General features: G+C 48.9%; 39 non-coding genes across 39 annotated transcripts; all 39 read left to right on the forward strand.

Annotated features, from left to right (window-relative positions):
- The first annotated feature begins 1,121 nt into the window (after positions 1-1,121).
- Positions 1,122-1,192, forward strand: trnag-gcc (transfer RNA glycine (anticodon GCC)). Its single transcript has one exon. It is a non-coding gene; the product is annotated as a tRNA-Gly (tRNA).
- Positions 1,193-1,480: 288 nt separating this feature from the next.
- trnag-gcc (transfer RNA glycine (anticodon GCC)) lies at positions 1,481-1,551 on the forward strand. The gene has a single exon. It is a non-coding gene; the product is annotated as a tRNA-Gly (tRNA).
- A 282-nt stretch (positions 1,552-1,833) lies between these two features.
- Positions 1,834-1,904, forward strand: trnag-gcc (transfer RNA glycine (anticodon GCC)). The gene has a single exon. It is a non-coding gene; the product is annotated as a tRNA-Gly (tRNA).
- A 283-nt stretch (positions 1,905-2,187) lies between these two features.
- Positions 2,188-2,258, forward strand: trnag-gcc (transfer RNA glycine (anticodon GCC)). The gene has a single exon. It is a non-coding gene; the product is annotated as a tRNA-Gly (tRNA).
- Positions 2,259-2,547: 289 nt separating this feature from the next.
- Positions 2,548-2,618, forward strand: trnag-gcc (transfer RNA glycine (anticodon GCC)). The gene has a single exon. It is a non-coding gene; the product is annotated as a tRNA-Gly (tRNA).
- A 649-nt stretch (positions 2,619-3,267) lies between these two features.
- trnag-gcc (transfer RNA glycine (anticodon GCC)) lies at positions 3,268-3,338 on the forward strand. The gene has a single exon. It is a non-coding gene; the product is annotated as a tRNA-Gly (tRNA).
- A 649-nt stretch (positions 3,339-3,987) lies between these two features.
- On the forward strand, positions 3,988-4,058 carry trnag-gcc (transfer RNA glycine (anticodon GCC)). The gene has a single exon. It is a non-coding gene; the product is annotated as a tRNA-Gly (tRNA).
- A 286-nt stretch (positions 4,059-4,344) lies between these two features.
- trnag-gcc (transfer RNA glycine (anticodon GCC)) lies at positions 4,345-4,415 on the forward strand. Its single transcript has one exon. It is a non-coding gene; the product is annotated as a tRNA-Gly (tRNA).
- Positions 4,416-4,704: 289 nt separating this feature from the next.
- On the forward strand, positions 4,705-4,775 carry trnag-gcc (transfer RNA glycine (anticodon GCC)). The gene has a single exon. It is a non-coding gene; the product is annotated as a tRNA-Gly (tRNA).
- Positions 4,776-5,060: 285 nt separating this feature from the next.
- Positions 5,061-5,131, forward strand: trnag-gcc (transfer RNA glycine (anticodon GCC)). The gene has a single exon. It is a non-coding gene; the product is annotated as a tRNA-Gly (tRNA).
- Positions 5,132-7,225: 2,094 nt separating this feature from the next.
- trnag-ccc (transfer RNA glycine (anticodon CCC)) lies at positions 7,226-7,296 on the forward strand. The gene has a single exon. It is a non-coding gene; the product is annotated as a tRNA-Gly (tRNA).
- Positions 7,297-7,585: 289 nt separating this feature from the next.
- On the forward strand, positions 7,586-7,656 carry trnag-gcc (transfer RNA glycine (anticodon GCC)). The gene has a single exon. It is a non-coding gene; the product is annotated as a tRNA-Gly (tRNA).
- A 1,028-nt stretch (positions 7,657-8,684) lies between these two features.
- trnag-gcc (transfer RNA glycine (anticodon GCC)) lies at positions 8,685-8,755 on the forward strand. The gene has a single exon. It is a non-coding gene; the product is annotated as a tRNA-Gly (tRNA).
- A 286-nt stretch (positions 8,756-9,041) lies between these two features.
- trnag-ccc (transfer RNA glycine (anticodon CCC)) lies at positions 9,042-9,112 on the forward strand. Its single transcript has one exon. It is a non-coding gene; the product is annotated as a tRNA-Gly (tRNA).
- A 289-nt stretch (positions 9,113-9,401) lies between these two features.
- On the forward strand, positions 9,402-9,472 carry trnag-gcc (transfer RNA glycine (anticodon GCC)). Its single transcript has one exon. It is a non-coding gene; the product is annotated as a tRNA-Gly (tRNA).
- Positions 9,473-9,757: 285 nt separating this feature from the next.
- Positions 9,758-9,828, forward strand: trnag-gcc (transfer RNA glycine (anticodon GCC)). Its single transcript has one exon. It is a non-coding gene; the product is annotated as a tRNA-Gly (tRNA).
- Positions 9,829-10,114: 286 nt separating this feature from the next.
- Positions 10,115-10,185, forward strand: trnag-ccc (transfer RNA glycine (anticodon CCC)). Its single transcript has one exon. It is a non-coding gene; the product is annotated as a tRNA-Gly (tRNA).
- A 289-nt stretch (positions 10,186-10,474) lies between these two features.
- On the forward strand, positions 10,475-10,545 carry trnag-gcc (transfer RNA glycine (anticodon GCC)). Its single transcript has one exon. It is a non-coding gene; the product is annotated as a tRNA-Gly (tRNA).
- A 1,026-nt stretch (positions 10,546-11,571) lies between these two features.
- Positions 11,572-11,642, forward strand: trnag-gcc (transfer RNA glycine (anticodon GCC)). The gene has a single exon. It is a non-coding gene; the product is annotated as a tRNA-Gly (tRNA).
- Positions 11,643-11,928: 286 nt separating this feature from the next.
- Positions 11,929-11,999, forward strand: trnag-ccc (transfer RNA glycine (anticodon CCC)). Its single transcript has one exon. It is a non-coding gene; the product is annotated as a tRNA-Gly (tRNA).
- Positions 12,000-12,288: 289 nt separating this feature from the next.
- Positions 12,289-12,359, forward strand: trnag-gcc (transfer RNA glycine (anticodon GCC)). The gene has a single exon. It is a non-coding gene; the product is annotated as a tRNA-Gly (tRNA).
- Positions 12,360-13,385: 1,026 nt separating this feature from the next.
- Positions 13,386-13,456, forward strand: trnag-gcc (transfer RNA glycine (anticodon GCC)). Its single transcript has one exon. It is a non-coding gene; the product is annotated as a tRNA-Gly (tRNA).
- A 286-nt stretch (positions 13,457-13,742) lies between these two features.
- On the forward strand, positions 13,743-13,813 carry trnag-ccc (transfer RNA glycine (anticodon CCC)). The gene has a single exon. It is a non-coding gene; the product is annotated as a tRNA-Gly (tRNA).
- A 289-nt stretch (positions 13,814-14,102) lies between these two features.
- On the forward strand, positions 14,103-14,173 carry trnag-gcc (transfer RNA glycine (anticodon GCC)). Its single transcript has one exon. It is a non-coding gene; the product is annotated as a tRNA-Gly (tRNA).
- Positions 14,174-15,199: 1,026 nt separating this feature from the next.
- On the forward strand, positions 15,200-15,270 carry trnag-gcc (transfer RNA glycine (anticodon GCC)). The gene has a single exon. It is a non-coding gene; the product is annotated as a tRNA-Gly (tRNA).
- A 286-nt stretch (positions 15,271-15,556) lies between these two features.
- On the forward strand, positions 15,557-15,627 carry trnag-ccc (transfer RNA glycine (anticodon CCC)). The gene has a single exon. It is a non-coding gene; the product is annotated as a tRNA-Gly (tRNA).
- Positions 15,628-15,916: 289 nt separating this feature from the next.
- Positions 15,917-15,987, forward strand: trnag-gcc (transfer RNA glycine (anticodon GCC)). Its single transcript has one exon. It is a non-coding gene; the product is annotated as a tRNA-Gly (tRNA).
- A 1,027-nt stretch (positions 15,988-17,014) lies between these two features.
- Positions 17,015-17,085, forward strand: trnag-gcc (transfer RNA glycine (anticodon GCC)). The gene has a single exon. It is a non-coding gene; the product is annotated as a tRNA-Gly (tRNA).
- A 286-nt stretch (positions 17,086-17,371) lies between these two features.
- On the forward strand, positions 17,372-17,442 carry trnag-ccc (transfer RNA glycine (anticodon CCC)). The gene has a single exon. It is a non-coding gene; the product is annotated as a tRNA-Gly (tRNA).
- A 289-nt stretch (positions 17,443-17,731) lies between these two features.
- Positions 17,732-17,802, forward strand: trnag-gcc (transfer RNA glycine (anticodon GCC)). The gene has a single exon. It is a non-coding gene; the product is annotated as a tRNA-Gly (tRNA).
- A 1,026-nt stretch (positions 17,803-18,828) lies between these two features.
- On the forward strand, positions 18,829-18,899 carry trnag-gcc (transfer RNA glycine (anticodon GCC)). The gene has a single exon. It is a non-coding gene; the product is annotated as a tRNA-Gly (tRNA).
- Positions 18,900-19,185: 286 nt separating this feature from the next.
- On the forward strand, positions 19,186-19,256 carry trnag-ccc (transfer RNA glycine (anticodon CCC)). Its single transcript has one exon. It is a non-coding gene; the product is annotated as a tRNA-Gly (tRNA).
- A 289-nt stretch (positions 19,257-19,545) lies between these two features.
- Positions 19,546-19,616, forward strand: trnag-gcc (transfer RNA glycine (anticodon GCC)). The gene has a single exon. It is a non-coding gene; the product is annotated as a tRNA-Gly (tRNA).
- Positions 19,617-20,642: 1,026 nt separating this feature from the next.
- On the forward strand, positions 20,643-20,713 carry trnag-ccc (transfer RNA glycine (anticodon CCC)). Its single transcript has one exon. It is a non-coding gene; the product is annotated as a tRNA-Gly (tRNA).
- Positions 20,714-21,002: 289 nt separating this feature from the next.
- trnag-gcc (transfer RNA glycine (anticodon GCC)) lies at positions 21,003-21,073 on the forward strand. The gene has a single exon. It is a non-coding gene; the product is annotated as a tRNA-Gly (tRNA).
- A 1,029-nt stretch (positions 21,074-22,102) lies between these two features.
- trnag-gcc (transfer RNA glycine (anticodon GCC)) lies at positions 22,103-22,173 on the forward strand. Its single transcript has one exon. It is a non-coding gene; the product is annotated as a tRNA-Gly (tRNA).
- Positions 22,174-22,459: 286 nt separating this feature from the next.
- Positions 22,460-22,530, forward strand: trnag-ccc (transfer RNA glycine (anticodon CCC)). Its single transcript has one exon. It is a non-coding gene; the product is annotated as a tRNA-Gly (tRNA).
- A 289-nt stretch (positions 22,531-22,819) lies between these two features.
- Positions 22,820-22,890, forward strand: trnag-gcc (transfer RNA glycine (anticodon GCC)). The gene has a single exon. It is a non-coding gene; the product is annotated as a tRNA-Gly (tRNA).
- A 1,029-nt stretch (positions 22,891-23,919) lies between these two features.
- Positions 23,920-23,990, forward strand: trnag-gcc (transfer RNA glycine (anticodon GCC)). Its single transcript has one exon. It is a non-coding gene; the product is annotated as a tRNA-Gly (tRNA).
- Positions 23,991-24,013: the final 23 nt, after the last annotated feature.

Consider the following 24,013-nt stretch of genomic DNA (forward strand, 5'->3'; position numbering starts at 1 on the left):
TAATTACACAAGAGCACAAAAATATAGGCATTGGTGGTTCAGTGGTAGAATTTTCGCCTGCCACGCGGGAGACCTGGGCTTGATTCCCAGCCAATGCACTTTCACCTCTTACTTCATTCTGTGTTACTGGGTTTGTTCTGACACTCTTCTGTGTTTTGATATATCGCGACCGATTTCATGAGAATAGAGGCAGGCAACCGTGTCCTCGAAAGCCACACACTTGTCTGCTTTAAGTATCTCCCTCCCCCAACACAGTTGACACGCAGGACTGCGGCTAATGAATACCAGGGTCGACTCCTCCTCCTTCTTCTCAAGGAGGAGCTCCACTGGGTTTTTTTTTTTTTTTTTTTTTTGCAGGGACAGGTTTCTGCCCATGTCCACATAATTACACAAGAGACCAAGAACATAGGCATTGGTGTTTCAGTGGTAGAATTCTCGCTTACCCCGCGGGAGACCTGGGTTTGATTCCCGGCCAATGCACATCGACCTCTTACTTCATTCTGTTTTACTGGGTTTGTTCTGTCACTCTTCTGTGTTTTGATATATAGCGACAGAGTTCATGAGAATATAGGCAGGCAACCGTGGTCCTCGATAGCCACACGCTTGTCTGCTTTAATTATCTCCCTCCTCCAACACAGTTGACACGTAGGACTGCGGCTCATGAATACCAGGGTCGCCTCGTTCTTCTCAAGGAGGAGCTCCAGTTTTGTGCGCAGGGACAGGCTCCTGCCTGTGTCCACATAATTACACAAGAACACAAAAATATAGGCATTGGTGGTTCATTGGTAGAATTCTCGTCTGCCACGCGGGATACCTGGGTTTGATTCCCGGCCATTGACCTCTTACTTCATTCTATGTTACTGGGTTTGTTCTGAGACTCTTCTATCTTTTGATATATCGTGACCGAATTCATGAGAATAGAGGCAGGCAACCGTGGTCCCCGAGAGCCACATGCTTGTCTGCTTAAAGTATCTCCCTCCTCCAACACAGTTGACACGCAGGACTGCGGCTCATGAATACCAGGGTCGCCTCCTTGTTCTCAAGGAGGAGCTCCCCTGTTTTTTTTCAGGGACAGGCTTCTGCCTGTGTCCACATAATTAGACAAGAGCAGAAAAATATAGGCATTGGTGTTTCAGTGGTTGAATTCTCGCCTGCCACGCGGGAGACCTGGGTTCGATTCCCGGCCAATGCACATCGACCTCTTACTTCACTCTGTGTTACTGGGTTTGTTCTGACACTCTTCTGTGTCTTGATCTATTGCGACAGAGTTAATAAGAAGAGAGGCAGGCAACCGTGGTCCTCGAGAGCCACACGTTTGTCTGCTTTAAGTATCTCCCTCCTCCAACACAGTTGACACGGAGGACTGCGGCTCATGAATACCAGGGTCGCCTCGTTCTTCTCAAGGAGGAGCTCCAGTTTTTTGTGCAGGGACAGGCTTCTGACTATGTCCACATAATTACACACGAGAACAAGAACATAGGCATTGGTGGTTCAGTGGTACAATTCTCGCTTGCCACGCGGGAGACCTAGGTTCGATTCCTGGCCAATGCACTTTCACCTCTTACTTCGTACTGGGTTTGTTCTGCCACTCTTCTGTGTTTTGATATATAGCGACCGAGTTCATGAGAATAGAGGCAGGCAACCGTGGTCCTCGAGTGCCACACCCTTGTCGACTTTCAGTATCTCACTCCCTCAACACAGGTGACACGCAGGACTGCGGCTCATGAATACCAGGGTCGCCTCGTTCTTCTCAAGGAGGAGCTCCACTGTTTTTTTTGCAGGGACAGGCTTCTGCCATTGTCCACATAATTACACAAGAGAATGAAAATATAGGCATTGGTGGTTCAGTGGTAGAATTCTCGCCAGCCACGCGGGAGGCCCGGGTTCGATTCCTGGCCAATGCACATTGATCTCTTGCTTCATTCTATGATACTGGGTTTGTTCTGACCCTTTCCTGTGTTGTGATATTTTGTGACCGAGTTCATGAGATTAGGGGCGGGCAACCGTGGTCCTCGAGAGCCACACGCTTGTCTGCTTTAAGTATCTCCCTCCTCCAACACAGTTGACACGGAGGACTGCGGCTCATGAATACCAGGGTCGCCTCGTTCTTCTCAAGGAGCTCCAGTTTTTTGTGCAGACAGGCTTCTGCCTGGGTCCACATAATTACACAAGAGAGCAAAAATATAGGCATTGGTGGTTCAGTGGTAGAATTCTCACCTGCCACGTGGGAGGCCTGGGTTCGATTCCCGGCCAATGCATGTTCGCCTCTTACTTCATTCTATGTTACTGGGTTTGTTCTGACGCTCTTCTGTGTCTTGATATATAGCGACAGAGTTCATGAATGAGAGGCAAGCAACTGTTATCCTCGAGAGCCACACCCTTGTCTGCTTTCAGTATCTCACTCCCCCAACACAGGTGATAACGCAGGAGTGCGGCTCATGAATACCAGGGTCGCCTCCTTCTTCTCAAGGAGAAGCTCCACTGTTTTTTTGCAGGGACAGGCTTCTGCCTGTGTCCACATAATTACACAAGAGCACAAAAATATAGGCATTGGTGGTTCAGTGGTAGAATTCTCGCCTGCCACGCGGGAGGCCCGGGTTCGATTCCCGGCCAATGCACATTGATCTCTTACTGCATTCTATGATACTGGGTTTGTTCTGACACTTTTCTGTGTTGTGATATTTTGTGACCGAGTTCATGAGATTCGAGGCAGGCAACCGTGGTACTCGAGAGCCACACGCTTGTCTGCTTTAAGTATCTCCCTCCTCCAACACAGTTGACACGGAGGACTGCGGCTAATGAATACCAGGGTCGCCTCGTTCTTCTCAAGGAGGAGCTCCAGTTTTGTGCGCAGGGACAGGCTTCAACCTGTGTCCACATAATTACACAAGAGCACAAAAATATAGGCATTGGTGGTTCAGTGGTAGAATTTTCGCCTGCCACGCGGGAGACCTGGGCTTGATTCCCAGCCAATGCACTTTCACCTCTCACTTCATTCTGTGTTACTGGGTTTGTTCTGACACTCTTCTGTGTTTTGATATATCGCGACCGATTTCATGAGAATAGAGGCAGGCAACTGTGATCCTCGAGAGCCACACCCTTGTCTGCTTTCAGTATCTCACTCCCCCAACACAGGTGATAACGCAGGAGTGCGGCTCATGAATACCAGGGTCGCCTCCTTCTTCTCAAGGAGAAGCTCCACTGTTTTTTTGCAGGGACAGGCTTCTGCCTGTGTCCACATAATTACACAAGAGCACAAAAATATAGGTATTGGTGGTTCAGTGGTAGAATTCTCGCCTGCCACGCGGGAGGCCCGGGTTCGATTCCCGGACAATGCACATTGATCTCTTACTGCATTCTATGATACTGGGTTTGTTCTGACATTTTTCTGTGTTGTGATATTTTGTGACCGAGTTCATGAGATTAGAGGCAGGCAACCGTGGTACTCGAGAGCCACACGCTTGTCTGCTTTAAGTATCTCCCTCCTCCAACACAGTTGACACGGAGGACTGCGGCTAATGAATACCAGGGTCGCCTCGTTCTTCTCAAGGAGGAGCTCCAGTTTTGTGCGCAGGGACAGGCTTCAACCTGTGTCCACATAATTACACAAGAGCACAAAAATATAGGCATTGGTGGTTCAGTGGTAGAATTTTCGCCTGCCACGCGGGAGACCTGGGCTTGATTCCCAGCCAATGCACTTTCACCTCTCACTTCATTCTGTGTTACTGGGTTTGTTCTGACACTCTTCTGTGTTTTGATATATCGCGACCGATTTCATGAGAATAGAGGCAGGCAACTGTGATCCTCGAGAGCCACACCCTTGTCTGCTTTCAGTATCTCACTCCCCCAACACAGGTGATAACGCAGGAGTGCGGCTCATGAATACCAGGGTCGCCTCCTTCTTCTCAAGGAGAAGCTCCACTGTTTTTTTGCAGGGACAGGCTTCTGCCTGTGTCCACATAATTACACAAGAGCACAAAAATTTAGGCATTGGTGGTTCAGTGGTAGAATTCTCGCCTGCCACGCGGGAGTCCTGGGTTCGATTCCCGGCCAATGCACATTGATCTCTTACTGCATTCTATGATACTGGGTTTGTTCTGACACTTTTCTGTGTTGTGATATTTTGTGACCGAGTTCATGAGATTAGAGGCAGGCAACCGTGGTACTCGAGAGCCACACGCTTGTCTGCTTTAAGTATCTCCCTCCTCCAACACAGTTGACACGGAGGACTGCGGCTAATGAATACCAGGGTCGCCTCGTTCTTCTCAAGGAGGAGCTCCAGTTTTTTGTGCAGACAGGCTTCTGCCTGGGTCCACATAATTACACAAGAGAGCTAAAATATAGGCATTGGTGGTTCAGTGGTAGAATTCTTGCCTGCCACGCGGGAGACCTGGGTTCGATTCCCGGCCAATGCATGTTCGCCTCTTACTTCATTCTATGTTACTGGGTTTGTTCTGACGCTCTTCTGTGTCTTGATATATAGCGACAGAGTTCATGAATGAGAGGCAAGCAACTGTGATCCTCGAGAGCCACACGCTTGTCTGCTTTCAGTATCTCACTCCCCCAACACAGGTGATAACGCAGGAGTGCGGCTCATGAATACCAGGGTCGCCTCCTTCTTCTCAAGGAGAAGCTCCACTGTTTTCTTGCAGGGACAGGCTCCTGCCTGTGTCCACATAATTACACAAGAGCAAAGAAGTATAGGCATTGGTGGTTCAGTGGTAGAATTCTCACCTGCCACGCGGGAGGCCTGGGTTCGATTCCCGGCCAATGCACATTGATCTCTTACTGCATTCTATGATACTGGGTTTGTTCTGACACTTTTCTGTGTTGTGATATTTTGTGACCGAGTTCATGATATTTGAGGCAGGCAACCGTGGTACTCGAGAGCCACACTCTTGTCTGCTTTAATTATCTCCCTCCTCCAACACAGTTGACACGGAGGACTGCGGCTAATGAATACCAGGGTCGCCTCGTTCTTAAGGAGGAGCTCCAGTTTTGTGTGCAGGGACAGGCTTCAACCTGTGTCCACATAATTACACAAGAGCACAAAAATATAGGCATTGGTGGTTCAGTGGTAGAATTTTCGCCTGCCACGCGGGAGACCTGGGATTGATTCCCAGCCAATGCACTTTCACCTCTTACTTCATTCTGTGTTACTGGGTTTGTTCTGACACTCTTCTGTGTTTTGATATATCGCGACCGATTTCATGAGAATAGAGGCAGGCAACCGTGTCCTCGAGAGCCACACACTTGTCTGCTTTAAGTATCTCCCTCCCCCAACACAGTTGACACGCAGGACTGCGGCTAATGAATACCAGGGTCGACTCCTCCTCCTTCTTCTCAAGGAAGAGCTCCACTGGTTTTTTTTTTTTTTTTTTTTTTGCAGGGACAGGTTTCTGCCCATGTCCACATAATTACACAAGAGAACAAGAACATAGGCATTGGTGTTTCAGTGGTAGAATTCTCGCTTACCCCGCGGGAGACCTGGGTTTGATTCCCGGCCAATGCACATCGACCTCTTACTTCATTCTGTTTTACTGGGTTTGTTCTGTCACTCTTCTGTGTTTTGATATATAGCGACAGAGTTCATGAGAATATAGGCAGGCAACCGTGGTCCTCGATAGCCACACGCTTGTCTGCTTTAATTATCTCCCTCCTCCAACACAGTTGACACGTAGGACTGCGGCTCATGAATACCAGGGTCGCCTCGTTCTTCTCAAGGAGGAGCTCCAGTTTTGTGCGCAGGGACAGGCTTCTGCCTGTGTCCACATAATTACACAAGAACACAAAAATATAGGCATTGGTGGTTCATTGGTAGAATTCTCGTCTGCCACGCGGGATACCTGGGTTTGATTCCCGGCCATTGACCTCTTACTTCATTCTATGTTACTGGGTTTGTTCTGAGACTCTTCTATCTTTTGATATATCGTGACCGAATTCATGAGAATAGAGGCAGGCAACCGTGGTCCCCGAGAGCCACATGCTTGTCTGCTTAAAGTATCTCCCTCCTCCAACACAGTTGACACGCAGGACTGCGGCTCATGAATACCAGGGTCGCCTCCTTGTTCTCAAGGAGGAGCTCCCCTGTTTTTTTTTCAGGGACAGGCTTCTGCCTGTGTCCACATAATTAGACAAGAGCAGAAAAATTTAGGCATTGGTGTTTCAGTGGTAGAATTCTTGCCTGCCACGCGGGAGACCTGGGTTCGATTCCCGGCCAATGCATGTTCGCCTCTTACTTCATTCTATGTTACTGGGTTTGTTCTGACGCTCTTCTGTGTCTTGATATATAGCGACAGAGTTCATGAATGAGAGGCAAGCAACTGTGATCCTCGAGAGCCACACCCTTGTCTGCTTTCAGTATCTCACTCCCCCAACACAGGTGATAACGCAGGAGTGCGGCTCATGAATACCAGGGTCGCTTCGTTCTTCTCAAGGAGGAGCTCCAGTTTTTTGTGCAGGGACAGGCTTCTGCCTATGTCCACATAATTACACACGAGAACAAGAACATAGGCATTGGTGGTTCAGTGGTACAATTCTCGCTTGCCACGCGGGAGACCTGGGTTCGATTCCTGGCCAATGCACTTTCACCTCTTACTTCGTTCTGGGTTTGTTCTGCCACTCTTCTGTGTTTTGATATATAGCGACCGAGTTCATGAGAATAGAGGCAGGCAACCGTGGTCCTCGAGAGCCACACCCTTGTCTACTTTCAGTATCTCACTCCCTCAACACAGGTGACACGCAGGACTGCGGCTCATGAATACCAGGGTCGCCTCGTTCTTCTCAAGGAGGAGCTCCACTGTTTTTTTTTTGCAGAGACAGGCTTCTGCCTGGGTCCACATAATTACACAAGAGAATGAAAATATAGTCATTGGTGGTTCATTGGTAGAATTCTCGCCTGCCACGCGGGAGACCTGGGTTAGATTCCCAGCCAATGCACATTGATCTCTTGCTTCATTCTATGATACTGGGTTTGTTCTGACCCTTTCCTGTGTTGTGATATTTTGTGACCGAGTTCATGAGATTAGGGGCAGGCAACCGTGGTCCTCGAGAGCCACACGCTTGTCTGCTTTAAGTATCTCCCTCCTCCAACACAGTTGACACGGAGGACTGCGGCTCATGAACACCAGGGTCGCCTCGTTCTTCTCAAGGAGGAGCTCCAGTTTTTTGTGCAGACAGGCTTCTGCCTGGGTCCACATAATTACACAAGAGAGCTCAAATATAGGCATTGGTGGTTCAGTGGTAGAATTCTCACCTCCCACGTGGGAGGCCCGGGTTCGATTCCCGGCCAATGCATGTTTGCCTCTTACTTCATTCTATGTTACTGGGTTTGTTCTGACGCTCTTCTGTGTCTTGATAAATAGCGACAGAGTTCATGAATGAGAGGCAAGCAACTGTGATCCTCGAGAGCCACACCCTTGTCTGCTTTCAGTATCTCACTCCCCCAACACAGGTGATAACGCAGGAGTGCGGCTCATGAATACCAGGGTCGCCTCCTTCTTCTCATGGAGAAGCTCCACTGTTTTTTTGCAGGGACAGGCTCCTGCCTGTGTCCACATAATTACACAAGAGCACAAAAATATAGGAATTGGTGGTTCAGTGGTAGAATTCTCGCCTGCCATGCGGGAGGCCCGGGTTCGATTCCCGGCCTATGCACATTGATCTCTTACTGCATTCCATGATACTGGGTTTGTTCTGACACTTTTCTGTGTTGTGATATTTTGTGACCGAGTTCATGATATTAGAGGCAGGCAACCGTGGTACTCGAGAGCCACACGCTTGTCTGCTTTAAGTATCTCCCTCCTCCAACACAGTTGACACGGAGGACTGCGGCTAATGAATACCAGGGTCGCCTCGTTCTTAAGGAGGAGCTCCAGTTTTGTGCGCAGGGACAGGCTTCAACCTGTGTCCACATAATTACACAAGAGCACAAAAATATAGGCATTGGTGGTTCAGTGGTAGAATTTTCGCCTGCCACGTGGGAGACCTGGGCTTGATTCCCAGCCAATGCACTTTCACCTCTTACTTCATTCTGTGTTACTGGGTTTGTTCTGACACTCTTCTGTGTTTTGATATATCGCGACCGATTTCATGAGAATAGAGGCAGGCAACCGTGTCCTCGAGAGCCACACACTTGTCTGCTTTAAGTATCTCCCTCCCCCAACACAGTTGACACGCAGGACTGCGGCTAATGAATACCAGGGTCGACTCCTCCTCCTTCTTCTCAAGGAGGAGCTCCACTGGGTTTTTTTTTTGTTTGTTTTTTGCAGGGACAGGTTTCTGCCCATGTCCACATAATTACACAAGAGAACAAGAACATAGGCATTGGTGTTTCAGTGGTAGAATTCTCGCTTACCCCGCGGGAGACCTGGGTTTGATTCCCGGCCAATGCACATCGACCTCTTACTTCATTCTGTTTTACTGGGTTTGTTCTGTCACTCTTCTGTGTTTTGATATATAGCGACAGAGTTCATGAGAATATAGGCAGGCAACCGTGGTCCTCGATAGCCACACGCTTGTCTGCTTTAATTATCTCCCTCCTCCAACACAGTTGACACGTAGGACTGCGGCTCATGAATACCAGGGTCGCCTCGTTCTTCTCAAGGAGGAGCTCCACTGTTTTTTTTTGCAGAGACAGGCTTCTGCCTGGGTCCACATAATTACACAAGAGAATGAAAATATAGGCATTGGTGGTTCAGTGGTAGAATTCTCGCCTGCCACGCGGGAGACCTGGGTTAGATTCCCAGCCAATGCACATTGATCTCTTGCTTCATTCTATGATACTGGGTTTGTTCTGACCCTTTCCTGTGTTGTGATATTTTGTGACCGAGTTCATGAGATTAGGGGCAGGCAACCGTGGTCCTCGAGAGCCACACGCTTGTCTGCTTTAAGTATCTCCCTCCTCCAACACAGTTGACACGGAGGACTGCGGCTCATGAACACCAGGGTCGCCTCGTTCTTCTCAAGGAGGAGCTCCAGTTTTTTGTGCAGACAGGCTTCTGCCTGGGTCCACATAATTACACAAGAGAGCTCAAATATAGGCATTGGTGGTTCAGTGGTAGAATTCTCACCTCCCACGTGGGAGGCCCGGGTTCGATTCCCGGCCAATGCATGTTCGCCTCTTACTTCATTCTATGTTACTGGGTTTGTTCTGACGCTCTTCTGTGTCTTGATAAATAGCGACAGAGTTCATGAATGAGAGGCAAGCAACTGTGATCCTCGAGAGCCACACCCTTGTCTGCTTTCAGTATCTCACTCCCCCAACACAGGTGATAACGCAGGAGTGCGGCTCATGAATACCAGGGTCGCCTCCTTCTTCTCAAGGAGAAGCTCCACTGTTTTTTTGCAGGGACAGGCTCCTGCCTGTGTCCACATAATTACACAAGAGCACAAAAATATAGGAATTGGTGGTTCAGTGGTAGAATTCTCGCCTGCCATGCGGGAGGCCCGGGTTCGATTCCCGGCCAATGCACATTGATCTCTTACTGCATTCCATGATACTGGGTTTGTTCTGACACTTTTCTGTGTTGTGATATTTTGTGACCGAGTTCATGATATTAGAGGCAGGCAACCGTGGTACTCGAGAGCCACACGCTTGTCTGCTTTAAGTATCTCCCTCCTCCAACACAGTTGACACGGAGGACTGCGGCTAATGAATACCAGGGTCGCCTCGTTCTTAAGGAGGAGCTCCAGTTTTGTGCGCAGGGACAGGCTTCAACCTGTGTCCACATAATTACACAAGAGCACAAAAATATAGGCATTGGTGGTTCAGTGGTAGAATTTTCGCCTGCCACGCGGGAGACCTGGGTTAGATTCCCAGCCAATGCACATTGATCTCTTGCTTCATTCTATGATACTGGGTTTGTTCTGACCCTTTCCTGTGTTGTGATATTTTGTGACCGAGTTCATGAGATTAGGGGCAGGCAACCGTGGTCCTCGAGGGCCACACGCTTGTCTGCTTTAAGTATCTCCCTCCTCCAACACAGTTGACACGGAGGACTGCGGCTCATGAACACCAGGGTCGCCTCGTTCTTCTCAAGGAGGAGCTCCAGTTTTTTGTGCAGACAGGCTTCTGCCTGGGTCCACATAATTACACAAGAGAGCTAAAATATAGGCATTGGTGGTTCAGTGGTAGAATTCTCACCTCCCACGTGGGAGGCCCGGGTTGGATTCCCGTCCAATGCATGTTCGCCTCTTACTTCATTCTATGTTACTGGGTTTGTTCTGACGCTCTTCTGTGTCTTGATATATAGCGACAGAGTTCATGAATGAGAGGCAAGCAACTGTGATCCTCGAGAGCCACACCCTTGTCTGCTTTCAGTATCTCACTCCCCCAACACAGGTGATAACGCGGGAGTGCGGCTCAAGAATACCAGGGTCGCCTCCTTCTTCTCAAGGAGAAGCTCTACTGTTTTTTTGCAGGGACAGGCTCCTGCCTGTGTCCACATAATTACACAAGAGCACAAAAATGTAGGCATTGGTGGTTCAGTGGTAGAATTCTCGCCTGCCACGCGGGAGGCCCGGGTTCGATTCCCGGCCAATGCACATTGATCTCTTACTGCATTCCATGATACTGGGTTTGTTCTGACACTTTTCTGTGTTGTGATATTTTGTGACCGAGTTCATGATATTAGAGGCAGGCAACCGTGGTACTCGAGAGCCACACGCTTGTCTGCTTTAAGTATCTCCCTCCTCCAACACAGTTGACACGGAGGACTGCGGCTAATGAATACCAGGGTCGCCTCGTTCTTAAGGAGGAGCTCCAGTTTTGTGCGCAGGGACAGGCTTCAACCTGTGTCCACATAATTACACAAGAGCACAAAAATATAGGCATTGGTGGTTCAGTGGTAGAATTTTCGCCTGCCACGCGGGAGACCTGGGCTTGATTCCCAGCCAATGCACTTTCACCTCTTACTTCATTCTGTGTTACTGGGTTTGTTCTGACACTCTTCTGTGTTTTGATATATCGCGACCGATTTCATGAGAATAGAGGCAGGCAACCGTGTCCTCGAGAGCCACATACTTGTCTGCTTTAAGTATCTCCCTCCCCCAACACAGTTGACACGCAGGACTGCGGCTAATGAATACCAGGGTCGACTCCTCCTCCTTCTTCTCAAGGAGGAGCTCCACTGGGTTTTTTTTTTGTTTTTTTTTTGCAGGGACAGGTTTCTGCCCATGTCCACATAATTACACAAGAGAACAAGAACATAGGCATTGGTGTTTCAGTGGTAGAATTCTCGCTTACCCCGCGGGAGACCTGGGTTTGATTCCCGGCCAATGCACATCGACCTCTTACTTCATTCTGTTTTACTGGGTTTGTTCTGTCACTCTTCTGTGTTTTGATATATAGCGACAGAGTTCATGAGAATATAGGCAGGCAACCGTGGTCCTCGATAGCCACACGCTTGTCTGCTTTAATTATCTCCCTCCTCCAACACAGTTGACACGTAGGACTGCGGCTCATGAATACCAGGGTCGCCTCGTTCTTCTCAAGGAGGAGCTCCACTGTTTTTTTTTGCAGACAGGCTTCTGCCTGGGTCCACATAATTACACAAGAGAATGAAAATATAGGCATTGGTGGTTCAGTGGTAGAATTCTCGCCTGCCACGCGGGAGACCTGGGTTAGATTCCCAGCCAATGCACATTGATCTCTTGCTTCATTCTATGATACTGGGTTTGTTCTGACCCTTTCCTGTGTTGTGATATTTTGTGACCGAGTTCATGAGATTAGGGGCAGGCAACCGTGGTCCTCGAGAGCCACACGCTTGTCTGCTTTAAGTATCTCCCTCCTCCAACACAGTTGACACGGAGGACTGCGGCTCATGAACACCAGGGTCGCCTCGTTCTTCTCAAGGAGGAGCTCCAGTTTTTTGTGCAGACAGGCTTCTGCCTGGGTCCACATAATTACACAAGAGAGCTCAAATATAGGCATTGGTGGTTCAGTGGTAGAATTCTCACCTCCCACGTGGGAGGCCCGGGTTGGATTCCCGTCCAATGCATGTTCGCCTCTTACTTCATTCTATGTTACTGGGTTTGTTCTGACGCTCTTCTGTGTCTTGATATATAGCGACAGAGTTCATGAATGAGAGGCAAGCAACTGTGATCCTCGAGAGCCACACCCTTGTCTGCTTTCAGTATCTCACTCCCCCAACACAGGTGATAACGCGGGAGTGCGGCTCAAGAATACCAGGGTCGCCTCCTTCTTCTCAAGGAGAAGCTCTACTGTTTTTTTGCAGGGACAGGCTCCTGCCTGTGTCCACATAATTACACAAGAGCACAAAAATGTAGGCATTGGTGGTTCAGTGGTAGAATTCTCGCCTGCCACGCGGGAGGCCCGGGTTCGATTCCCGGCCAATGCACATTGATCTCTTACTGCATTCCATGATACTGGGTTTGTTCTGACACTTTTCTGTGTTGTGATATTTTGTGACCGAGTTCATGATATTAGAGGCAGGCAACCGTGGTACTCGAGAGCCACACGCTTGTCTGCTTTAAGTATCTCCCTCCTCCAACACAGTTGACACGGAGGACTGCGGCTAATGAATACCAGGGTCGCCTCGTTCTTAAGGAGGAGCTCCAGTTTTGTGCGCAGGGACAGGCTTCAACCTGTGTCCACATAATTACACAAGAGCACAAAAATATAGGCATTGGTGGTTCAGTGGTAGAATTTTCGCCTGCCACGCGGGAGACCTGGGCTTGATTCCCAGCCAATGCACTTTCACCTCTTACTTCATTCTGTGTTACTGGGTTTGTTCTGACACTCTTCTGTGTTTTGATATATCGCGACCGATTTCATGAGAATAGAGGCAGGCAACCGTGTCCTCGAGAGCCACATACTTGTCTGCTTTAAGTATCTCCCTCCCCCAACACAGTTGACACGCAGGACTGCGGCTAATGAATACCAGGGTCGACTCCTCCTCCTTCTTCTCAAGGAGGAGCTCCACTGGGTTTTTTTTTTGTTTTTTTTTTGCAGGGACAGGTTTCTGCCCATGTCCACATAATTACACAAGAGAACAAGAACATAGGCATTGGTGTTTCAGTGGTAGAATTCTCGCTTACCCCGCGGGAGACCTGGGTTTGATTCCCGGCCAATGCACATCGACCTCTTACTTCATTCTGTTTTACTGGGTTTGTTCTGTCACTCTTCTGTGTTTTGATATATAGCGACAGAGTTCATGAGAATATAGGCAGGCAACCGTGGTCCTCGATAGCCACACGCTTGTCTGCTTTAATTATCTCCCTCCTCCAACACAGTTGACACGTAGGACTGCGGCTCATGAATACCAGGGTCGCCTCGTTCTTCTCAAGGAGGAGCTCCACTGTTTTTTTTTGCAGACAGGCTTCTGCCTGGGTCCACATAATTACACAAGAGAATGAAAATATAGGCATTGGTGGTTCAGTGGTAGAATTCTCGCCTGCCACGCGGGAGACCTGGGTTAGATTCCCAGCCAATGCACATTGATCTCTTGCTTCATTCTATGATACTGGGTTTGTTCTGACCCTTTCCTGTGTTGTGATATTTTGTGACCGAGTTCATGAGATTAGGGGCAGGCAACCGTGGTCCTCGAGAGCCACACGCTTGTCTGCTTTAAGTATCTCCCTCCTCCAACACAGTTGACACGGAGGACTGCGGCTCATGAACACCAGGGTCGCCTCGTTCTTCTCAAGGAGGAGCTCCAGTTTTTTGTGCAGACAGGCTTCTGCCTGGGTCCACATAATTACACAAGAGAGCTCAAATATAGGCATTGGTGGTTCAGTGGTAGAATTCTCACCTCCCACGTGGGAGGCCCGGGTTGGATTCCCGTCCAATGCATGTTCGCCTCTTACTTCATTCTATGTTACTGGGTTTGTTCTGACGCTCTTCTGTGTCTTGATATATAGCGACAGAGTTCATGAATGAGAGGCAAGCAACTGTGATCCTCGAGAGCCACACCCTTGTCTGCTTTCAGTATCTCACTCCCCCAACACAGGTGATAACGCGGGAGTGCGGCTCAAGAATACCAGGGTCGCCTCCTTCTTCTCAAGGAGAAGCTCTACTGTTTTTTTGCAGGGACAGGCTCCTGCCTGTGTCCACATAATTACACAAGAGCACAAAAATGTAGGCATTGGTGGTTCAGTGGTAGAATTCTCGCCTGCCACGCGGGAGGCCCGGGTTCGATTCCCGGCCAATGCACATTGATCTCTTACTGCATTCCATGATACTGGGTTTGTTCTGACACTTTTCTGTGTTGTGATATTTTGTGACCGAGTTCATGATATTAGAGGCAGGCAACCGTGGTACTCGAGAGCCACACGCTTGTCTGCTTTAAGTATCTCCCTCCTCCAACACAGTTGACACGGAGGACTGCGGCTAATGAATACCAGGGTCGCCTCGTTCTTAAGGAGGAGCTCCAGTTTTGTGCGCAGGGACAGGCTTCAACCTGTGTCCACATAATTACACAAGAGCACAAAAATATAGGCATTGGTGGTTCAGTGGTAGAATTTTCGCCTGCCACGCGGGAGACCTGGGCTTGATTCCCAGCCAATGCACTTTCACCTCTTACTTCATTCTGTGTTACTGGGTTTGTTCTGACACTCTTCTGTGTTTTGATATATCGCGACCGATTTCATGAGAATAGAGGCAGGCAACCGTGTCCTCGAGAGCCACATACTTGTCTGCTTTAAGTATCTCCCTCCCCCAACACAGTTGACACGCAGGACTGCGGCTAATGAATACCAGGGTCGACTCCTCCTCCTTCTTCTCAAGGAGGAGCTCCACTGGGTTTTTTTTTTGTTTTTTTTTTGCAGGGACAGGTTTCTGCCCATGTCCACATAATTACACAAGAGAACAAGAACATAGGCATTGGTGTTTCAGTGGTAGAATTCTCGCTTACCCCGCGGGAGACCTGGGTTTGATTCCCGGCCAATGCACATCGACCTCTTACTTCATTCTGTTTTACTGGGTTTGTTCTGTCACTCTTCTGTGTTTTGATATATAGCGACAGAGTTCATGAGAATATAGGCAGGCAACCGTGGTCCTCGATAGCCACACGCTTGTCTGCTTTAATTATCTCCCTCCTCCAACACAGTTGACACGTAGGACTGCGGCTCATGAATACCAGGGTCGCCTCGTTCTTCTCAAGGAGGAGCTCCACTGTTTTTTTTTGCAGACAGGCTTCTGCCTGGGTCCACATAATTACACAAGAGAATGAAAATATAGGCATTGGTGGTTCAGTGGTAGAATTCTCGCCTGCCACGCGGGAGACCTGGGTTAGATTCCCAGCCAATGCACATTGATCTCTTGCTTCATTCTATGATACTGGGTTTGTTCTGACCCTTTCCTGTGTTGTGATATTTTGTGACCGAGTTCATGAGATTAGGGGCAGGCAACCGTGGTCCTCGAGAGCCACACGCTTGTCTGCTTTAAGTATCTCCCTCCTCCAACACAGTTGACACGGAGGACTGCGGCTCATGAACACCAGGGTCGCCTCGTTCTTCTCAAGGAGGAGCTCCAGTTTTTTGTGCAGACAGGCTTCTGCCTGGGTCCACATAATTACACAAGAGAGCTCAAATATAGGCATTGGTGGTTCAGTGGTAGAATTCTCACCTCCCACGTGGGAGGCCCGGGTTGGATTCCCGTCCAATGCATGTTCGCCTCTTACTTCATTCTATGTTACTGGGTTTGTTCTGACGCTCTTCTGTGTCTTGATATATAGCGACAGAGTTCATGAATGAGAGGCAAGCAACTGTGATCCTCGAGAGCCACACCCTTGTCTGCTTTCAGTATCTCACTCCCCCAACACAGGTGATAACGCGGGAGTGCGGCTCAAGAATACCAGGGTCGCCTCCTTCTTCTCAAGGAGAAGCTCTACTGTTTTTTTGCAGGGACAGGCTCCTGCCTGTGTCCACATAATTACACAAGAGCACAAAAATGTAGGCATTGGTGGTTCAGTGGTAGAATTCTCGCCTGCCACGCGGGAGGCCCGGGTTCGATTCCCGGCCAATGCACATTGATCTCTTACTGCATTCCATGATACTGGGTTTGTTCTGACACTTTTCTGTGTTGTGATATTTTGTGACCGAGTTCATGATATTAGAGGCAGGCAACCGTGGTACTCGAGAGCCACACGCTTGTCTGCTTTAAGTATCTCCCTCCTCCAACACAGTTGACACGGAGGACTGCGGCTAATGAATACCAGGGTCGCCTCGTTCTTAAGGAGGAGCTCCAGTTTTGTGCGCAGGGACAGGCTTCAACCTGTGTCCACATAATTACACAAGAGCACAAAAATATAGGCATTGGTGGTTCAGTGGTAGAATTTTCGCCTGCCACGCGGGAGACCTGGGCTTGATTCCCAGCCAATGCACTTTCACCTCTTACTTCATTCTGTGTTACTGGGTTTGTTCTGACACTCTTCTGTGTTTTGATATATCGCGACCGATTTCATGAGAATAGAGGCAGGCAACCGTGTCCTCGAGAGCCACATACTTGTCTGCTTTAAGTATCTCCCTCCCCCAACACAGTTGACACGCAGGACTGCGGCTAATGAATACCAGGGTCGACTCCTCCTCCTTCTTCTCAAGGAGGAGCTCCACTGGGTTTTTTTTTTGTTTTTTTTTTTGCAGGGACAGGTTTCTGCCCATGTCCACATAATTACACAAGAGAACAAGAACATAGGCATTGGTGTTTCAGTGGTAGAATTCTCGCTTACCCCGCGGGAGACCTGGGTTTGATTCCCGGCCAATGCACATCGACCTCTTACTTCATTCTGTTTTACTGGGTTTGTTCTGTCACTCTTCTGTGTTTTGATATATAGCGACAGAGTTCATGAGAATATAGGCAGGCAACCGTGGTCCTCGATAGCCACACGCTTGTCTGCTTTAATTATCTCCCTCCTCCAACACAGTTGACACGTAGGACTGCGGCTCATGAATACCAGGGTCGCCTCGTTCTTCTCAAGGAGGAGCTCCACTGTTTTTTTTTGCAGACAGGCTTCTGCCTGGGTCCACATAATTACACAAGAGAATGAAAATATAGGCATTGGTGGTTCAGTGGTAGAATTCTCGCCTGCCACGCGGGAGACCTGGGTTAGATTCCCAGCCAATGCACATTGATCTCTTGCTTCATTCTATGATACTGGGTTTGTTCTGACCCTTTCCTGTGTTGTGATATTTTGTGACCGAGTTCATGAGATTAGGGGCAGGCAACCGTGGTCCTCGAGAGCCACACGCTTGTCTGCTTTAAGTATCTCCCTCCTCCAACACAGTTGACACGGAGGACTGCGGCTCATGAACACCAGGGTCGCCTCGTTCTTCTCAAGGAGGAGCTCCAGTTTTTTGTGCAGACAGGCTTCTGCCTGGGTCCACATAATTACACAAGAGAGCTCAAATATAGGCATTGGTGGTTCAGTGGTAGAATTCTCACCTCCCACGTGGGAGGCCCGGGTTGGATTCCCGTCCAATGCATGTTCGCCTCTTACTTCATTCTATGTTACTGGGTTTGTTCTGACGCTCTTCTGTGTCTTGATATATAGCGACAGAGTTCATGAATGAGAGGCAAGCAACTGTGATCCTCGAGAGCCACACCCTTGTCTGCTTTCAGTATCTCACTCCCCCAACACAGGTGATAACGCGGGAGTGCGGCTCAAGAATACCAGGGTCGCCTCCTTCTTCTCAAGGAGAAGCTCTACTGTTTTTTTGCAGGGACAGGCTCCTGCCTGTGTCCACATAATTACACAAGAGCACAAAAATGTAGGCATTGGTGGTTCAGTGGTAGAATTCTCGCCTGCCACGCGGGAGGCCCGGGTTCGATTCCCGGCCAATGCACATTGATCTCTTACTGCATTCCATGATACTGGGTTTGTTCTGACACTTTTCTGTGTTGTGATATTTTGTGACCGAGTTCATGATATTAGAGGCAGGCAACCGTGGTACTCGAGAGCCACACGCTTGTCTGCTTTAAGTATCTCCCTCCTCCAACACAGTTGACACGGAGGACTGCGGCTAATGAATACCAGGGTCGCCTCGTTCTTAAGGAGGAGCTCCAGTTTTGTGCGCAGGGACAGGCTTCAACCTGTGTCCACATAATTACACAAGAGCACAAAAATATAGGCATTGGTGGTTCAGTGGTAGAATTTTCGCCTGCCACGCGGGAGACCTGGGCTTGATTCCCAGCCAATGCACTTTCACCTCTTACTTCATTCTGTGTTACTGGGTTTGTTCTGACACTCTTCTGTGTTTTGATATATCGCGACCGATTTCATGAGAATAGAGGCAGGCAACCGTGTCCTCGAGAGCCACATACTTGTCTGCTTTAAGTATCTCCCTCCCCCAACACAGTTGACACGCAGGACTGCGGCTAATGAATACCAGGGTCGACTCCTCCTCCTTCTTCTCAAGGAGGAGCTCCACTGGGTTTTTTTTTTGTTTTTTTTTTGCAGGGACAGGTTTCTGCCCATGTCCACATAATTACACAAGAGAACAAGAACATAGGCATTGGTGTTTCAGTGGTAGAATTCTCGCTTACCCCGCGGGAGACCTGGGTTTGATTCCCGGCCAATGCACATCGACCTCTTACTTCATTCTGTTTTACTGGGTTTGTTCTGTCACTCTTCTGTGTTTTGATATATAGCGACAGAGTTCATGAGAATATAGGCAGGCAACCGTGGTCCTCGATAGCCACACGCTTGTCTGCTTTAATTATCTCCCTCCTCCAACACAGTTGACACGTAGGACTGCGGCTCATGAATACCAGGGTCGCCTCGTTCTTCTCAAGGAGGAGCTCCACTGTTTTTTTTTGCAGACAGGCTTCTGCCTGGGTCCACATAATTACACAAGAGAATGAAAATATAGGCATTGGTGGTTCAGTGGTAGAATTCTCGCCTGCCACGCGGGAGACCTGGGTTAGATTCCCAGCCAATGCACATTGATCTCTTGCTTCATTCTATGATACTGGGTTTGTTCTGACCCTTTCCTGTGTTGTGATATTTTGTGACCGAGTTCATGAGATTAGGGGCAGGCAACCGTGGTCCTCGAGAGCCACACGCTTGTCTGCTTTAAGTATCTCCCTCCTCCAACACAGTTGACACGGAGGACTGCGGCTCATGAACACCAGGGTCGCCTCGTTCTTCTCAAGGAGGAGCTCCAGTTTTTTGTGCAGACAGGCTTCTGCCTGGGTCCACATAATTACACAAGAGAGCTCAAATATAGGCATTGGTGGTTCAGTGGTAGAATTCTCACCTCCCACGTGGGAGGCCCGGGTTGGATTCCCGTCCAATGCATGTTCGCCTCTTACTTCATTCTATGTTACTGGGTTTGTTCTGACGCTCTTCTGTGTCTTGATATATAGCGACAGAGTTCATGAATGAGAGGCAAGCAACTGTGATCCTCGAGAGCCACACCCTTGTCTGCTTTCAGTATCTCACTCCCCCAACACAGGTGATAACGCGGGAGTGCGGCTCAAGAATACCAGGGTCGCCTCCTTCTTCTCAAGGAGAAGCTCTACTGTTTTTTTGCAGGGACAGGCTCCTGCCTGTGTCCACATAATTACACAAGAGCACAAAAATGTAGGCATTGGTGGTTCAGTGGTAGAATTCTCGCCTGCCACGCGGGAGGCCCGGGTTCGATTCCCGGCCAATGCACATTGATCTCTTACTGCATTCCATGATACTGGGTTTGTTCTGACACTTTTCTGTGTTGTGATATTTTGTGACCGAGTTCATGATATTAGAGGCAGGCAACCGTGGTACTCGAGAGCCACACGCTTGTCTGCTTTAAGTATCTCCCTCCTCCAACACAGTTGACACGGAGGACTGCGGCTAATGAATACCAGGGTCGCCTCGTTCTTAAGGAGGAGCTCCAGTTTTGTGCGCAGGGACAGGCTTCAACCTGTGTCCACATAATTACACAAGAGCACAAAAATATAGGCATTGGTGGTTCAGTGGTAGAATTTTCGCCTGCCACGCGGGAGACCTGGGCTTGATTCCCAGCCAATGCACTTTCACCTCTTACTTCATTCTGTGTTACTGGGTTTGTTCTGACACTCTTCTGTGTTTTGATATATCGCGACCGATTTCATGAGAATAGAGGCAGGCAACCGTGTCCTCGAGAGCCACATACTTGTCTGCTTTAAGTATCTCCCTCCCCCAACACAGTTGACACGCAGGACTGCGGCTAATGAATACCAGGGTCGACTCCTCCTCCTTCTTCTCAAGGAGGAGCTCCACTGGGTTTTTTTTTTGTTTTTTTTTTGCAGGGACAGGTTTCTGCCCATGTCCACATAATTACACAAGAGAACAAGAACATAGGCATTGGTGTTTCAGTGGTAGAATTCTCGCTTACCCCGCGGGAGACCTGGGTTTGATTCCCGGCCAATGCACATCGACCTCTTACTTCATTCTGTTTTACTGGGTTTGTTCTGTCACTCTTCTGTGTTTTGATATATAGCGACAGAGTTCATGAGAATATAGGCAGGCAACCGTGGTCCTCGATAGCCACACGCTTGTCTGCTTTAATTATCTCCCTCCTCCAACACAGTTGACACGTAGGACTGCGGCTCATGAATACCAGGGTCGCCTCGTTCTTCTCAAGGAGGAGCTCCACTGTTTTTTTTTGCAGACAGGCTTCTGCCTGGGTCCACATAATTACACAAGAGAATGAAAATATAGGCATTGGTGGTTCAGTGGTAGAATTCTCACCTCCCACGTGGGAGGCCCGGGTTGGATTCCCGTCCAATGCATGTTCGCCTCTTACTTCATTCTATGTTACTGGGTTTGTTCTGACGCTCTTCTGTGTCTTGATATATAGCGACAGAGTTCATGAATGAGAGGCAAGCAACTGTGATCCTCGAGAGCCACACCCTTGTCTGCTTTCAGTATCTCACTCCCCCAACACAGGTGATAACGCGGGAGTGCGGCTCATGAATACCAGGGTCGCCTCCTTCTTCTCAAGGAGAAGCTCTACTGTTTTTTTGTAGGGACAGGCTCCTGCCTGTGTCCACATAATTACACAAGAGCACAAAAAGGTAGGCATTGGTGGTTCAGTGGTAGAATTCTCGCCTGCCACGCGGGAGGCCCGGGTTCGATTCCCGGCCAATGCACATTGATCTCTTACTGCATTCCATGATACTGGGTTTGTTCTGACACTTTTCTGTGTTGTGATATTTTGTGACCGAGTTCATGATATTAGAGGCAGGCAACCGTGGTACTCGAGAGCCACACGCTTGTCTGCTTTAAGTATCTCCCTCCTCCAACACAGTTGACACGGAGGACTGCGGCTAATGAATACCAGGGTCGCCTCGTTCTTAAGGAGGAGCTCCAGTTTTGTGCGCAGGGACAGGCTTCAACCTGTGTCCACATAATTACACAAGAGCACAAAAATATAGGCATTGGTGGTTCAGTGGTAGAATTTTCGCCTGCCACGCGGGAGACCTGGGCTTGATTCCCAGCCAATGCACTTTCACCTCTTACTTCATTCTGTGTTACTGGGTTTGTTCTGACACTCTTCTGTGTTTTGATATATCGCGACCGATTTCATGAGAATAGAGGCAGGCAACCGTGTCCTCGAGAGCCACACACTTGTCTGCTTTAAGTATCTCCCTCCCCCAACACAGTTGACACGCAGGACTGCGGCTAATGAATACCAGGGTCGACTCCTCCTCCTTCTTCTCAAGGAGGAGCTCCACTGGGTTTTTTGGGGTTTTTTTTTTTTGCAGGGACAGGTTTCTGCCCATCTCCACATAATTACACAAGAGAACAAGAACATAGGCAGTGGTGTTTCAGTGGTAGAATTCTCGCTTCCCCCGCGGGAGACCTGGGTTTGATTCCCGGCCAATGCACATCGACCTCTTACTTCATTCTGTTTTACTGGGTTTGTTCTGTCACTCTTCTGTGTTTTGATATATAGCGACAGAGTTCATGAGAATATAGGCAGGCAACCGTGGTCCTCGATAGCCACACGCTTGTCTGCTTTAATTATCTCCCTCCTCCAACACAGTTGACACGTAGGACTGCGGCTCATGAATACCAGGGTCGCCTCGTTCTTCTCAAGGAGGAGCTCCACTGTTTTTTTTTGCAGAGACAGGCTTCTGCCTGGGTCCACATAATTACACAAGAGAATGAAAATATAGGCATTGGTGGTTCAGTGGTAGAATTCTCGCCTGCCACGCGGGAGACCTGGGTTAGATTCCCAGCCAATGCACATTGATCTCTTGCTTCATTCTATGATACTGGGTTTGTTCTGACCCTTTCCTGTGTTGTGATATTTTGTGACCGAGTTCATGAGATTAGGGGCAGGCAACCGTGGTCCTCGAGAGCCACACGCTTGTCTGCTTTAAGTATCTCCCTCCTCCAACACAGTTGACACGGAGGACTGCGGCTCATGAACACCAGGGTCGCCTCGTTCTTCTCAAGGAGGAGCTCCAGTTTTTTGTGCAGACAGGCTTCTGCCTGGGTCCACATAATTACACAAGAGAGCTAAAATATAGGCATTGGTGGTTCAGTGGTAGAATTCTCACCTCCCACGTGGGAGGCCCGGGTTCGATTCCCGTCCAATGCATGTTCGCCTCTTACTTCATTCTATGTTACTGGGTTTGTTCTGACGCTCTTCTGTGTCTTGATATATAGCGACAGAGTTCATGAATGAGAGGCAAGCAACTGTGATCCTCGAGAGCCACACCCTTGTCTGCTTTCAGTATCTCACTCCCCCAACACAGGTGATAACGCGGGAGTGCGGCTCATGAATACCAGGGTCGCCTCCTTCTTCTCAAGGAGAAGCTCTACTGTTTTTTTGCAGGGACAGGCTCCTGCCTGTGTCCACATAATTACACAAGAGCACAAAAATGTAGGCATTGGTGGTTCAGTGGTAGAATTCTCGCCTGCCACGCGGGAGGCCCGGGTTCGATTCCCGGCCAATGCACATTGATCTCTTACTGCATTCCATGATACTGGGTTTGTTCTGACACTTTTCTGTGTTGTGATATTTTGTGACCGAGTTCATGATATTAGAGGCAGGCAACCGTGGTACTCGAGAGCCACACGCTTGTCTGCTTTAAGTATCTCCCTCCTCCAACACAGTTGACACGGAGGACTGCGGCTAATGAATACCAGGGTCGCCTCGTTCTTAAGGAGGAGCTCCAGTTTTGTGCGCAGGGACAGGCTTCAACCTGTGTCCACATAATTACACAAGAGCACAAAAATATAGGCATTGGTGGTTCAGTGGTAGAATTTTCGCCTGCCACGCGGGAGACCTGGGCTTGATTCCCAGCCAATGCACTTTCACCTCTTACTTCATTCTGTGTTACTGGGTTTGTTCTGACACTCTTCTGTGTTTTGATATATCGCGACCGATTTCATGAGAATAGAGGCAGGCAACCGTGTCCTCGAGAGCCACACACTTGTCTGCTTTAAGTATCTCCCTCCCCCAACACAGTTGACACGCAGGACTGCGGCTAATGAATACCAGGGTCGACTCCTCCTCCTTCTTCTCAAGGAGGAGCTCCACTGGGTTTTTTTTTTGGTTTTTTTTTTGCAGGGACAGGTTTCTGCCCATGTCCACATAATTACACAAGAGAACAAGAACATAGGCATTGGTGTTTCAGTGGTAGAATTCTCGCTTCCCCCGCGGGAGACCTGGGTTTGATTCCCGGCCAATGCACATCGACCTCTTACTTCATTCTGTTTTACTGGGTTTGTTCTGTCACTCTTCTGTGTTTTGATATATAGCGACAGAGTTCATGAGAATATAGGCAGGCAACCGTGGTCCTCGATAGCCACACGCTTGTCTGCTTTAATTATCTCCCTCCTCCAACACAGTTGACACGTAGGACTGCGGCTCATGAATACCAGGGTCGCCTCGTTCTTCTCAAGGAGGAGCTCCACTGTTTTTTTTTGCAGAGACAGGCTTCTGCCTGGGTCCACATAATTACACAAGAGAATGAAAATATAGGCATTGGTGGTTCAGTGGTAGAATTCTCGCCTGCCACGCGGGAGACCTGGGTTAGATTCCCAGCCAATGCACATTGATCTCTTGCTTCATTCTA

The sequence above is a fragment of the Festucalex cinctus genome, chromosome 10 (genome assembly GCF_051991245.1).
Source record: "Festucalex cinctus isolate MCC-2025b chromosome 10, RoL_Fcin_1.0, whole genome shotgun sequence".
NCBI classification, from domain to species: Eukaryota; Metazoa; Chordata; class Actinopteri; order Syngnathiformes; family Syngnathidae; genus Festucalex; species Festucalex cinctus.